This window comes from Schistocerca cancellata, unplaced genomic scaffold (assembly GCF_023864275.1).
Source record: "Schistocerca cancellata isolate TAMUIC-IGC-003103 unplaced genomic scaffold, iqSchCanc2.1 HiC_scaffold_1109, whole genome shotgun sequence".
NCBI classification, from domain to species: domain Eukaryota; kingdom Metazoa; phylum Arthropoda; class Insecta; order Orthoptera; family Acrididae; genus Schistocerca; species Schistocerca cancellata.
In genome coordinates, this window is record NW_026047108.1 from 542666 (window position 1) to 555285 (window position 12620).

General features: G+C 47.4%; 22 non-coding genes across 22 annotated transcripts; all 22 read right to left on the bottom strand.

Moving 5' to 3' along the window:
* Positions 1 to 489: 489 nt before the first annotated feature.
* Trnat-agu (transfer RNA threonine (anticodon AGU)) lies at positions 490 to 561 on the bottom strand. Its single transcript has one exon. It is a non-coding gene; the product is annotated as a tRNA-Thr (tRNA).
* A 321-nt stretch (positions 562 to 882) lies between these two features.
* On the bottom strand, positions 883 to 955 carry Trnak-cuu (transfer RNA lysine (anticodon CUU)). Its single transcript has one exon. It is a non-coding gene; the product is annotated as a tRNA-Lys (tRNA).
* Positions 956 to 2024: 1069 nt separating this feature from the next.
* Positions 2025 to 2096, bottom strand: Trnat-agu (transfer RNA threonine (anticodon AGU)). Its single transcript has one exon. It is a non-coding gene; the product is annotated as a tRNA-Thr (tRNA).
* Positions 2097 to 2417: 321 nt separating this feature from the next.
* On the bottom strand, positions 2418 to 2490 carry Trnak-cuu (transfer RNA lysine (anticodon CUU)). The gene has a single exon. It is a non-coding gene; the product is annotated as a tRNA-Lys (tRNA).
* A 440-nt stretch (positions 2491 to 2930) lies between these two features.
* Positions 2931 to 3003, bottom strand: Trnar-ucg (transfer RNA arginine (anticodon UCG)). The gene has a single exon. It is a non-coding gene; the product is annotated as a tRNA-Arg (tRNA).
* A 550-nt stretch (positions 3004 to 3553) lies between these two features.
* Trnat-agu (transfer RNA threonine (anticodon AGU)) lies at positions 3554 to 3625 on the bottom strand. Its single transcript has one exon. It is a non-coding gene; the product is annotated as a tRNA-Thr (tRNA).
* Positions 3626 to 3946: 321 nt separating this feature from the next.
* Trnak-cuu (transfer RNA lysine (anticodon CUU)) lies at positions 3947 to 4019 on the bottom strand. Its single transcript has one exon. It is a non-coding gene; the product is annotated as a tRNA-Lys (tRNA).
* Positions 4020 to 5091: 1072 nt separating this feature from the next.
* On the bottom strand, positions 5092 to 5163 carry Trnat-agu (transfer RNA threonine (anticodon AGU)). Its single transcript has one exon. It is a non-coding gene; the product is annotated as a tRNA-Thr (tRNA).
* Positions 5164 to 5484: 321 nt separating this feature from the next.
* Trnak-cuu (transfer RNA lysine (anticodon CUU)) lies at positions 5485 to 5557 on the bottom strand. Its single transcript has one exon. It is a non-coding gene; the product is annotated as a tRNA-Lys (tRNA).
* Positions 5558 to 5997: 440 nt separating this feature from the next.
* On the bottom strand, positions 5998 to 6070 carry Trnar-ucg (transfer RNA arginine (anticodon UCG)). Its single transcript has one exon. It is a non-coding gene; the product is annotated as a tRNA-Arg (tRNA).
* Positions 6071 to 6617: 547 nt separating this feature from the next.
* On the bottom strand, positions 6618 to 6689 carry Trnat-agu (transfer RNA threonine (anticodon AGU)). Its single transcript has one exon. It is a non-coding gene; the product is annotated as a tRNA-Thr (tRNA).
* Positions 6690 to 7010: 321 nt separating this feature from the next.
* Trnak-cuu (transfer RNA lysine (anticodon CUU)) lies at positions 7011 to 7083 on the bottom strand. Its single transcript has one exon. It is a non-coding gene; the product is annotated as a tRNA-Lys (tRNA).
* Positions 7084 to 7523: 440 nt separating this feature from the next.
* Positions 7524 to 7596, bottom strand: Trnar-ucg (transfer RNA arginine (anticodon UCG)). The gene has a single exon. It is a non-coding gene; the product is annotated as a tRNA-Arg (tRNA).
* A 550-nt stretch (positions 7597 to 8146) lies between these two features.
* Positions 8147 to 8218, bottom strand: Trnat-agu (transfer RNA threonine (anticodon AGU)). Its single transcript has one exon. It is a non-coding gene; the product is annotated as a tRNA-Thr (tRNA).
* A 321-nt stretch (positions 8219 to 8539) lies between these two features.
* Trnak-cuu (transfer RNA lysine (anticodon CUU)) lies at positions 8540 to 8612 on the bottom strand. The gene has a single exon. It is a non-coding gene; the product is annotated as a tRNA-Lys (tRNA).
* Positions 8613 to 9672: 1060 nt separating this feature from the next.
* On the bottom strand, positions 9673 to 9744 carry Trnat-agu (transfer RNA threonine (anticodon AGU)). Its single transcript has one exon. It is a non-coding gene; the product is annotated as a tRNA-Thr (tRNA).
* A 321-nt stretch (positions 9745 to 10065) lies between these two features.
* On the bottom strand, positions 10066 to 10138 carry Trnak-cuu (transfer RNA lysine (anticodon CUU)). The gene has a single exon. It is a non-coding gene; the product is annotated as a tRNA-Lys (tRNA).
* A 440-nt stretch (positions 10139 to 10578) lies between these two features.
* Trnar-ucg (transfer RNA arginine (anticodon UCG)) lies at positions 10579 to 10651 on the bottom strand. The gene has a single exon. It is a non-coding gene; the product is annotated as a tRNA-Arg (tRNA).
* A 550-nt stretch (positions 10652 to 11201) lies between these two features.
* On the bottom strand, positions 11202 to 11273 carry Trnat-agu (transfer RNA threonine (anticodon AGU)). Its single transcript has one exon. It is a non-coding gene; the product is annotated as a tRNA-Thr (tRNA).
* Positions 11274 to 11377: 104 nt separating this feature from the next.
* On the bottom strand, positions 11378 to 11449 carry Trnat-agu (transfer RNA threonine (anticodon AGU)). The gene has a single exon. It is a non-coding gene; the product is annotated as a tRNA-Thr (tRNA).
* Positions 11450 to 11770: 321 nt separating this feature from the next.
* Trnak-cuu (transfer RNA lysine (anticodon CUU)) lies at positions 11771 to 11843 on the bottom strand. The gene has a single exon. It is a non-coding gene; the product is annotated as a tRNA-Lys (tRNA).
* Positions 11844 to 12283: 440 nt separating this feature from the next.
* Positions 12284 to 12356, bottom strand: Trnar-ucg (transfer RNA arginine (anticodon UCG)). Its single transcript has one exon. It is a non-coding gene; the product is annotated as a tRNA-Arg (tRNA).
* Between the last annotated feature and the right edge of the window lie 264 nt (positions 12357 to 12620).

The following is a 12620-nucleotide window of genomic DNA, read 5'->3' on the forward strand; positions in this document are numbered from 1 at the left end:
GAATTTCCCATCTTTGACGCAGTTCTCCATCTCAAATTTCAGTACTAAAAGTACGACGCTACTTCTTGCTGTGTCCCATCGCAAGTTACATTCAAGCCCTTATGACGCTGATCAAACAAGAGAAGGCAAATCAGCTTCAATCGCTTAGTGCCATCTCAGTCGCTTGCAGAAGGTACCTCACCCTATGTGATACAATGGCGAGTTGTCGCTATTACCAAAGCGGCGGCGGCGCCGCCGACGACGACGACGACGACAATCGCGAGGGTTTTTATCAGGGGTAGAAAATACATCACAAGAACTAAGTATTTCACGTCGGCATTCTCCGGAGACTGCCAAAAGCAGCAGTTTCTGGTGCCCACTTTAATAGCACCATTCACACTATTCATTTGCGAGAGCATTTCTTAAATACCGCACCCATTCATAATTTTTTTATCCTTGACCGCTTTTTTCGAAAGGGCCACGGTGGGAGGGGCTGTTACAAAATTCATTTGCCTCCTGTGAGGATCGAACTGACGACCTCTGGTTTACTAGACCAGCGCTCTGCCACTGAGCTAAGGAGGCGCCTCCTAGCGCACTTTTCGGGTACTTTGTTCTTACAGACTAGTGAATCGGAGCCCTTCAGCTCGAAACGCACCGCATGAGAGACCATTATTTGCATTTAGTTAGCACAGCTGCTGCTTTCCTACACATCTCACACTATATCGATGTACAACTAAAATTCCAAAACAACACATTTATTTCATTTCAGAGTCACTTTCAGCTTCAAATACCGTTCCTCTGATATTCATACGAAGCTAGGCATCGTCGTAACCCGTTACGTTCATTACGCAAGGCTCACGAGAGGGGCGCATGTTGGATCCGCGTAGACACAAAATTTTGCGCCGCCCAGCGTGGGGCTCGAACCCACGACCCTGAGATTAAGAGTCTCATGCTCTACCGACTGAGCTAGCCGGGCTGCACGCAACGCGTTACGAGCCATACAATACTGATTTGACCTGCGACCATCTATTGAAGATTCTTTTGACTACAGCTTATTTCCTTCTGCCACAAATCAGCTACAATCCTATTCAATGAAAAATTGTCTCCGAAAAGCATCAAATCTGCTTGAAATGATACGTGGCTATCAGCACCATTATTCAACACACATGCTCGACAGTGCGCAGACGCCTGTGGCGTAGCCCTTGGCTCCTGAATCAGATGCAGTAGTTCCAACAAAAACTCTCCTGAACGGCACTGTGCCGAAAACTTCGCTACAGATCACCCTTGTCTTGCTTGTGCTTCTGGTAGACGCCGGTTTTGCAGCCAGGAAGCGGACAGCAGCAACTTCCAACTAGTTTTAGAGTACTCAAACAACACAGTAAAACAGCATGCATCTTTTGCAGAACAGGAAAAACTCGACTGTGACAGGATTCGAACCTGCAATCTTCGGATCCGAAGTCCGACGCCTTATCCATTAGGCCACACCTTCACTGGCGCAATATACTTCTCCACACACACCTCATTTTCGCCATTTGTACACTTGGCAGAATGAATTTCCCATCTTTGACGCAGTTCTCCATCTCAAATTTCAGTACTAAAAGTACGACGCTACTTCTTGCTGTGTCCCATCGCAAGTTACATTCAAGCCCTTATGACGCTGATCAAACAAGAGAAGGCAAATCAGCTTCAATCGCTTAGTGCCATCTCAGTCGCTTGCAGAAGGTACCTCACCCTATGTGATACAATGGCGAGTTGTCGCTATTACCAAAGCGGCGGCGGCGCCGCCGCCGACGACGACGACGACGACGACAATCGCGAGGGTTTTTATCAGGGGTAGAAAATACATCACAAGAACTAAGTATTTCACGTCGGCATTCTCCGGAGACTGCCAAAAGCAGCAGTTTCTGGTGCCCACTTTAATAGCACCATTCACACTATTCATTTGCGAGAGCATTTCTTAAATACCGCACCCATTCATAATTTTTTTATCCTTGACCGCTTTTTTCGAAAGGGCCACGGTGGGAGGGGCTGTTACAAAATTCATTTGCCTCCTGTGAGGATCGAACTGACGACCTCTGGTTTACTAGACCAGCGCTCTGCCACTGAGCTAAGGAGGCGCCTCCTAGCGCACTTTTCGGGTACTTTGTTCTTACAGACTAGTGAATCGGAGCCCTTCAGCTCGAAACGCACCGCATGAGCGACCATTATTTGCATTTAGTTAGCACAGCTGCTGCTTTCCTACACATCTCACACTATATCGATGTACAACTAAAATTGCAAAACAACACATTTATTTCATTTCAGAGTCACTTTCAGCTTCAAATACCGTTCCTCTGATATTCATACGAAGCTAGGCATCGTCGTAACCCGTTACGTTCATTACGCAAGGCTCACGAGAGGGGCGCATGTTGGATCCGCGTAGACACAAAATTTTGCGCCGCCCAGCGTGGGGCTCGAACCCACGACCCTGAGATTAAGAGTCTCATGCTCTACCGACTGAGCTAGCCGGGCTGCACGCAACGCGTTACGAGCCATACAATACTGATTTGACCTGCGACCATCTATTGAAGATTCTTTTGACTACAGCTTATTTCCTGCTGCCACAAATCAGCTACAATCCTATTCAATGAAAAATTGTCTCCGAAAGGCATCAAATCTGCTTGAAATGATACGTGGCTATCAGCACCATTATTCAACACACATGCTCGACAGTGCGCAGACGCCTGTGGCGTAGCCCTTGGCTCCTGAATCAGATGCAGTAGTTCCAACAAAAACTCTCCTGAACGGCACTGTGCCGAAAACTTCGCTACAGATCACCCTTGTCTTGCTTGTGCTTCTGGTAGACGCCGGTTTTGCAGCCAGGAAGCGGACAGCAGCAACTTCCAACTAGTTTTAGAGTACTCAAACAACACAGTAAAACAGCATGCATCTTTTGCAGAACAGGAAAAACTCGACCGTGACAGGATTCGAACCTGCAATCTTCGGATCCGAAGTCCGACGCCTTATCCATTAGGCCACACGGTCACTGGCGCAATATACTTCTCCACACACACCTCATTTTCGCCATTTGTACACTTGGCAGAATGAATTTCCCATCTTTGACGCAGTTCTCCATCTCAAATTTCAGTACTAAAAGTACGACGCTACTTCTTGCTGTGTCCCATCGCAAGTTACATTCAAGCCCTTATGACGCTGATCAAACAAGAGAAGGCAAATCAGCTTCAATCGCTTAGTGCCATCTCAGTCGCTTGCAGAAGGTACCTCACCCTATGTGATACAATGGCGAGTTGTCGCTATTACCAAAGCGGCGGCGGCGCCGCCGACGACGACGACGACGACAATCGCGAGGGTTTTTATCAGGGGTAGAAAATACATCACAAGAACTAAGTATTTCACGTCGGCATTCTCCGGAGACTGCCAAAAGCAGCAGTTTCTGGTGCCCACTTTAATAGCACCATTCACACTATTCATTTGCGAGAGCATTTCTTAAATACCGCACCCATTCATAATTTTTTTATCCTTGACCGCTTTTTTCGAAAGGGCCACGGTGGGAGGGGCTGTTACAAAATTCATTTGCCTCCTGTGAGGATCGAACTGACGACCTCTGGTTTACTAGACCAGCGCTCTGCCACTGAGCTAAGGAGGCGCCTCCTAGCGCACTTTTCGGGTACTTTGTTCTTACAGACTAGTGAATCGGAGCCCTTCAGCTCGAAACGCACCGCATGAGAGACCATTATTTGCATTTAGTTAGCACAGCTGCTGCTTTCCTACACATCTCACACTATATCGATGTACAACTAAAATTCCAAAACAACACATTTATTTCATTTCAGAGTCACTTTCAGCTTCAAATACCGTTCCTCTGATATTCATACGAAGCTAGGCATCGTCGTAACCCGTTACGTTCATTACGCAAGGCTCACGAGAGGGGCGCATGTTGGATCCGCGTAGACACAAAATTTTGCGCCGCCCAGCGTGGGGCTCGAACCCACGACCCTGAGATTAAGAGTCTCATGCTCTACCGACTGAGCTAGCCGGGCTGCACGCAACGCGTTACGAGCCATACAATACTGATTTGACCTGCGACCATCTATTGAAGATTCTTTTGACTACAGCTTATTTCCTTCTGCCACAAATCAGCTACAATCCTATTCAATGAAAAATTGTCTCCGAAAAGCATCAAATCTGCTTGAAATGATACGTGGCTATCAGCACCATTATTCAACACACATGCTCGACAGTGCGCAGACGCCTGTGGCGTAGCCCTTGGCTCCTGAATCAGATGCAGTAGTTCCAACAAAAACTCTCCTGAACGGCACTGTGCCGAAAACTTCGCTACAGATCACCCTTGTCTTGCTTGTGCTTCTGGTAGACGCCGGTTTTGCAGCCAGGAAGCGGACAGCAGCAACTTCCAACTAGTTTTAGAGTACTCAAACAACACAGTAAAACAGCATGCATCTTTTGCAGAACAGGAAAAACTCGACTGTGACAGGATTCGAACCTGCAATCTTCGGATCCGAAGTCCGACGCCTTATCCATTAGGCCACACCTTCACTGGCGCAATATACTTCTCCACACACACCTCATTTTCGCCATTTGTACACTTGGCAGAATGAATTTCCCATCTTTGACGCAGTTCTCCATCTCAAATTTCAGTACTAAAAGTACGACGCTACTTCTTGCTGTGTCCCATCGCAAGTTACATTCAAGCCCTTATGACGCTGATCAAACAAGAGAAGGCAAATCAGCTTCAATCGCTTAGTGCCATCTCAGTCGCTTGCAGAAGGTACCTCACCCTATGTGATACAATGGCGAGTTGTCGCTATTACCAAAGCGGCGGCGGCGCCGCCGCCGCCGACGACGACGACGACGACGACAATCGCGAGGGTTTTTATCAGGGGTAGAAAATACATCACAAGAACTAAGTATTTCACGTCGGCATTCTCCGGAGACTGCCAAAAGCAGCAGTTTCTGGTGCCCACTTTAATAGCACCATTCACACTATTCATTTGCGAGAGCATTTCTTAAATACCGCACCCATTCATAATTTTTTTATCCTTGACCGCTTTTTTCGAAAGGGCCACGGTGGGAGGGGCTGTTACAAAATTCATTTGCCTCCTGTGAGGATCGAACTGACGACCTCTGGTTTACTAGACCAGCGCTCTGCCACTGAGCTAAGGAGGCGCCTCCTAGCGCACTTTTCGGGTACTTTGTTCTTACAGACTAGTGAATCGGAGCCCTTCAGCTCGAAACGCACCGCATGAGCGACCATTATTTGCATTTAGTTAGCACAGCTGCTGCTTTCCTACACATCTCACACTATATCGATGTACAACTAAAATTGCAAAACAACACATTTATTTCATTTCAGAGTCACTTTCAGCTTCAAATACCGTTCCTCTGATATTCATACGAAGCTAGGCATCGTCGTAACCCGTTACGTTCATTACGCAAGGCTCACGAGAGGGGCGCATGTTGGATCCGCGTAGACACAAAATTTTGCGCCGCCCAGCGTGGGGCTCGAACCCACGACCCTGAGATTAAGAGTCTCATGCTCTACCGACTGAGCTAGCCGGGCTGCACGCAACGCGTTACGAGCCATACAATACTGATTTGACCTGCGACCATCTATTGAAGATTCTTTTGACTACAGCTTATTTCCTGCTGCCACAAATCAGCTACAATCCTATTCAATGAAAAATTGTCTCCGAAAGGCATCAAATCTGCTTGAAATGATACGTGGCTATCAGCACCATTATTCAACACACATGCTCGACAGTGCGCAGACGCCTGTGGCGTAGCCCTTGGCTCCTGAATCAGATGCAGTAGTTCCAACAAAAACTCTCCTGAACGGCACTGTGCCGAAAACTTCGCTACAGATCACCCTTGTCTTGCTTGTGCTTCTGGTAGACGCCGGTTTTGCAGCCAGGAAGCGGACAGCAGCAACTTCCAACTAGTTTTAGAGTACTCAAACAACACAGTAAAACAGCATGCATCTTTTGCAGAACAGGAAAAACTCGACCGTGACAGGATTCGAACCTGCAATCTTCGGATCCGAAGTCCGACGCCTTATCCATTAGGCCACACGGTCACTGGCGCAATATACTTCTCCACACACACCTCATTTTCGACATTTGTACACTTGGCAGAATGAATTTCCCATCTTTGACGCAGTTCTCCATCTCAAATTTCAGTACTAAAAGTACGACGCTACTTCTTGCTGTGTCCCATCGCAAGTTACATTCAAGCCCTTATGACGCTGATCAAACAAGAGAAGGCAAATCAGCTTCAATCGCTTAGTGCCATCTCAGTCGCTTGCAGAAGGTACCTCACCCTATGTGATACAATGGCGAGTTGTCGCTATTACCAAGGCGGCGGCGGCGCCGACGACGACGACGACGACAATCGCGAGGGTTTTTATCAGGGGTAGAAAATACATCACAAGAACTAAGTATTTCACGTCGGCATTCTCCGGAGACTGCCAAAAGCAGCAGTTTCTGGTGCCCACTTTAATAGCACCATTCACACTATTCATTTGCGAGAGCATTTCTTAAATACCGCACCCATTCATAATTTTTTTATCCTTGACCGCTTTTTTCGAAAGGGCCACGGTGGGAGGGGCTGTTACAAAATTCATTTGCCTCCTGTGAGGATCGAACTGACGACCTCTGGTTTACTAGACCAGCGCTCTGCCACTGAGCTAAGGAGGCGCCTCCTAGCGCACTTTTCGGGTACTTTGTTCTTACAGACTAGTGAATCGGAGCCCTTCAGCTCGAAACGCACCGCATGAGCGACCATTATTTGCATTTAGTTAGCACAGCTGCTGCTTTCCTACACATCTCACACTATATCGATGTACAACTAAAATTCCAAAACAACACATTTATTTCATTTCAGAGTCACTTTCAGCTTCAAATACCGTTCCTCTGATATTCATATAAAGCTAGGCATCGTCGTAACCCGTTACGTTCATTACGCAAGGCTCACGAGAGGGGCGCATGTTGGATCCGCGTAGACACAAAATTTTGCGCCGCCCAGCGTGGGGCTCGAACCCACGACCCTGAGATTAAGAGTCTCATGCTCTACCGACTGAGCTAGCCGGGCTGCACGCAACGCGTTACGAGCCATACAATACTGATTTGACCTGCGACCATCTATTGAAGATTCTTTTGACTACAGCTTATTTCCTGCTGCCACAAATCAGCTACAATCCTATTCAATGAAAAATTGTCTCCGAAAAGCATCAAATCTGCTTGAAATGATACGTGGCTATCAGCACCATTATTCAACACACATGCTCGACAGTGCGCAGACGCCTGTGGCGTAGCCCTTGGCTCCTGAATCAGATGCAGTAGTTCCAACAAAAACTCTCCTGAACGGCACTGTGCCGAAAACTTCGCTACAGATCTCCCTTGTCTTGCTTGTGCTTCTGGTAGACGCCGGTTTTGCAGCCAGGAAGCGGACAGCAGCAACTTCCAACTAGTTTTAGAGTACTCAAACAACACAGTAAAACAGCATGCATCTTTTGCAGAACAGGAAAAACTCGACCGTGACAGGATTCGAACCTGCAATCTTCGGATCCGAAGTCCGACGGCTTATCCATTAGGCCACACGGTCACTGGCGCAATATACTTCTCCACACACACCTCATTTTCGCCATTTGTACACTTGGCAGAATGAATTTCCCATCTTTGACGCAGTTCTCCATCTCAAATTTCAGTACTAAAAGTACGACGCTACTTCTTGCTGTGTCCCATAGCAAGTTACATTCAAGCCCTTATGACGCTGATCAAACAAGAGAAGGCAAATCAGCTTCAATCGCTTAGTGCCATCTCAGTCGCTTGCAGAAGGTACCTCACCCTATGTGATACAATGGCGAGTTGTCGCTATTACCAAAGCGGCGGCGGCGCCGACGACGACGACGACGACGACAATCGCGAGGGTCTTTATCAGGGGTAGAAAATACATCACAAGAACTAAGTATTTCACGTCGGCATTCTCCGGAGACTGCCAAAAGCAGCAGTTTCTGGTGCCCACTTTAATAGCACGATTCTCACTATTCATTTGCGAGAGCATTTCTTAAATACCGCACCCATTCATAATTTTTTTATCCTTGACCGCTTTTTTCGAAAGGGCCACGGTGGGAGGGGCTGTTACAAAATTCATTTGCCTCCTGTGAGGATCGAACTGACGACCTCTGGTTTACTAGACCAGCGCTCTGCCACTGAGCTAAGGAGGCGCCTCCTAGCGCACTTTTCGGGTACTTTGTTCTTACAGACTAGTGAATCGGAGCCCTTCAGCTCGAAACGCACCGCATGAGCGACCATTATTTGCATTTAGTTAGCACAGCTGCTGCTTTCCTACACATCTCACACTATATCGATGTACAACTAAAATTCCAAAACAACACATTTATTTCATTTCAGAGTCACTTTCAGCTTCAAATACCGTTCCTCTGATATTCATACGAAGCTAGGCATCGTCGTAACCCGTTACGTTCATTACGCAAGGCTCACGAGAGGGGCGCATGTTGGATCCGCGTAGACACAAAATTTTGCGCCGCCCAGCGTGGGGCTCGAACCCACGACCCTGAGATTAAGAGTCTCATGCTCTACCGACTGAGCTAGCCGGGCTGCACGCAACGCGTTACGAGCCATACAATACTGATTTGACCTGCGACCATCTATTGAAGATTCTTTTGACTACAGCTTATTTCCTGCTGCCACAAATCAGCTACAATCCTATTCAATGAAAAATTGTCTCCGAAAGGCATCAAATCTGCTTGAAATGATACGTGGCTATCAGCACCATTATTCAACACACATGCTCGACAGTGCGCAGACGCCTGTGGCGTAGCCCTTGGCTCCTGAATCAGATGCAGTAGTTCCAACAAAAACTCTCCTGAACGGCACTGTGCCGAAAACTTCGCTACAGATCACCCTTGTCTTGCTTGTGCTTCTGGTAGACGCCGGTTTTGCAGCCAGGAAGCGGACAGCAGCAACTTCCAACTAGTTTTAGAGTACTCAAACAACACAGTAAAACAGCATGCATCTTTTGCAGAACAGGAAAAACTCGACTGTGACAGGATTCGAACCTGCAATCTTCGGATCCGAAGTCCGACGCCTTATCCATTAGGCCACACCTTCACTGGCGCAATATACTTCTCCACACACACCTCATTTTCGCCATTTGTACACTTGGCAGAATGAATTTCCCATCTTTGACGCAGTTCTCCATCTCAAATTTCAGTACTAAAAGTACGACGCTACTTCTTGCTGTGTCCCATCGCAAGTTACATTCAAGCCCTTATGACGCTGATCAAACAAGAGAAGGCAAATCAGCTTCAATCGCTTAGTGCCATCTCAGTCGCTTGCAGAAGGTACCTCACCCTATGTGATACAATGGCGAGTTGTCGCTATTACCAAAGCGGCGGCGGCGCCGACGACGACGACGACGACAATCGCGAGGGTTTTTATCAGGGGTAGAAAATACATCACAAGAACTAAGTATTTCACGTCGGCATTCTCCGGAGACTGCCAAAAGCAGCAGTTTCTGGTGCCCACTTTAATAGCACCATTCACACTATTCATTTGCGAGAGCATTTCTTAAATACCGCACCCATTCATAATTTTTTTATCCTTGACCGCTTTTTTCGAAAGGGCCACGGTGGGAGGGGCTGTTACAAAATTCATTTGCTTCCTGTGAGGATCGAACTGACGACCTCTGGTTTACTAGACCAGCGCTCTGCCACTGAGCTAAGGAGGCGCCTCCTAGCGCACTTTTCGGGTACTTTGTTCTTACAGACTAGTGAATCGGAGCCCTTCAGCTCGAAACGCACCGCATGAGCGACCATTATTTGCATTTAGTTAGCACAGCTGCTGCATTCCTACACATCTCACACTATATCGATGTACAACTAAAATTCCAAAACAACACATTTATTTCATTTCAGAGTCACTTTCAGCTTCAAATACCGTTCCTCTGATATTCATACGAAGCTAGGCATCGTCGTAACCCGTTACGTTCATTACGCAAGGCTCACGAGAGGGGCGCATGTTGGATCCGCGTAGACACAAAATTTTGCGCCGCCCAGCGTGGGGCTCGAACCCACGACCCTGAGATTAAGAGTCTCATGCTCTACCGACTGAGCTAGCCGGGCTGCACGCAACGCGTTACGAGCCATACAATACTGATTTGACCTGCGACCATCTATTGAAGATTCTTTTGACTACAGCTTATTTCCTGCTGCCACAAATCAGCTACAATCCTATTCAATGAAAAATTGTCTCCGAAAGGCATCAAATCTGCTTGAAATGATACGTGGCTATCAGCACCATTATTCAACACACATGCTCGACAGTGCGCAGACGCCTGTGGCGTAGCCCTTGGCTCCTGAATCAGATGCAGTAGTTCCAACAAAAACTCTCCTGAACGGCACTGTGCCGAAAACTTCGCTACAGATCACCCTTGTCTTGCTTGTGCTTCTGGTAGACGCCGGTTTTGCAGCCAGGAAGCGGACAGCAGCAACTTCCAACTAGTTTTAGAGTACTCAAACAACACAGTAAAACAGCATGCATCTTTTGCAGAACAGGAAAAACTCGACCGTGACAGGATTCGAACCTGCAATCTTCGGATCCGAAGTCCGACGCCTTATCCATTAGGCCACACGGTCACTGGCGCAATATACTTCTCCACACACACCTCATTTTCGACATTTGTACACTTGGCAGAATGAATTTCCCATCTTTGACGCAGTTCTCCATCTCAAATTTCAGTACTAAAAGTACGACGCTACTTCTTGCTGTGTCCCATCGCAAGTTACATTCAAGCCCTTATGACGCTGATCAAACAAGAGAAGGCAAATCAGCTTCAATCGCTTAGTGCCATCTCAGTCGCTTGCAGAAGGTACCTCACCCTATGTGATACAATGGCGAGTTGTCGCTATTACCAAAGCGGCGGCGGCGCCGACGACGACGACGACGACGACAATCGCGAGGGTTTTTATCAGGGGTAGAAAATACATCACAAGAACTAAGTATTTCACGTCGGCATTCTCCGGAGACTGCCAAAAGCAGCAGTTTCTGGTGCCCACTTTAATAGCACCATTCACACTATTCATTTGCGAGAGCATTTCTTAAATACCGCACCCATTCATAATTTTTTTATCCTTGACCGCTTTTTTCGAAAGGGCCACGGTGGGAGGGGCTGTTACAAAATTCATTTGCCTCCTGTGAGGATCGAACTGACGACCTCTGGTTTACTAGACCAGCGCTCTGCCACTGAGCTAAGGAGGCGCCTCCTAGCGCACTTTTAAATACCGCACCCATTCATAATTTTTTTATCCTTGACCGCTTTTTTCGAAAGGGCCACGGTGGGAGGGGCTGTTACAAAATTCATTTGCCTCCTGTGAGGATCGAACTGACGACCTCTGGTTTACTAGACCAGCGCTCTGCCACTGAGCTAAGGAGGCGCCTCCTAGCGCACTTTTCGGGTACTTTGTTCTTACAGACTAGTGAATCGGAGCCCTTCAGCTCGAAACGCACCGCATGAGCGACCATTATTTGCATTTAGTTAGCACAGCTGCTGCTTTCCTACACATCTCACACTATATCGATGTACAACTAAAATTCCAAAACAACACATTTATTTCATTTCAGAGTCACTTTCAGCTTCAAATACCGTTCCTCTGATATTCATATAAAGCTAGGCATCGTCGTAACCCGTTACGTTCATTACGCAAGACTCACGAGAGGGGCGCATGTTGGATCCGCGTAGACACAAAATTTTGCGCCGCCCAGCGTGGGGCTCGAACCCACGACCCTGAGATTAAGAGTCTCATGCTCTACCGACTGAGCTAGCCGGGCTGCACGCAACGCGTTACGAGCCATACAATACTGATTTGACCTGCGACCATCTATTGAAGATTCTTTTGACTACAGCTTATTTCCTGCTGCCACAAATCAGCTACAATCCTATTCAATGAAAAATTGTCTCCGAAAAGCATCAAATCTGCTTGAAATGATACGTGGCTATCAGCACCATTATTCAACACACATGCTCGACAGTGCGCAGACGCCTGTGGCGTAGCCCTTGGCTCCTGAATCAGATGCAGTAGTTCCAACAAAAACTCTCCTGAACGGCACTGTGCCGAAAACTTCGCTACAGATCTCCCTTGTCTTGCTTGTGCTTCTGGTAGACGCCGGTTTTGCAGCCAGGAAGCGGACAGCAGCAACTTCCAACTAGTTTTAGAGTACTCAAACAACACAGTAAAACAGCATGCATCTTTTGCAGAACAGGAAAAACTCGACCGTGACAGGATTCGAACCTGCAATCTTCGGATCCGAAGTCCGACGCCTTATCCATTAGGCCACACGGTCACTGGCGGAATATACTTCTCCACACACACCTCATTTTCGCCATTTGTACACTTGGCAGAATGAATTTCCCATCTTTGACGCAGTTCTCCATCTCAAATTTCAGTACTAAAAGTACGACGCTACTTCTTGCTGTGTCCCATCGCAAGTTACATTCAAGCCCTTATGACGCTGATCAAACAAGAGAAGGCAAATCAGCTTCAATCGCTTAGTGCCATCTCAGTCGCTTGCAGAAGGTACCTCACCCTATGTGATACAATGGCGAGT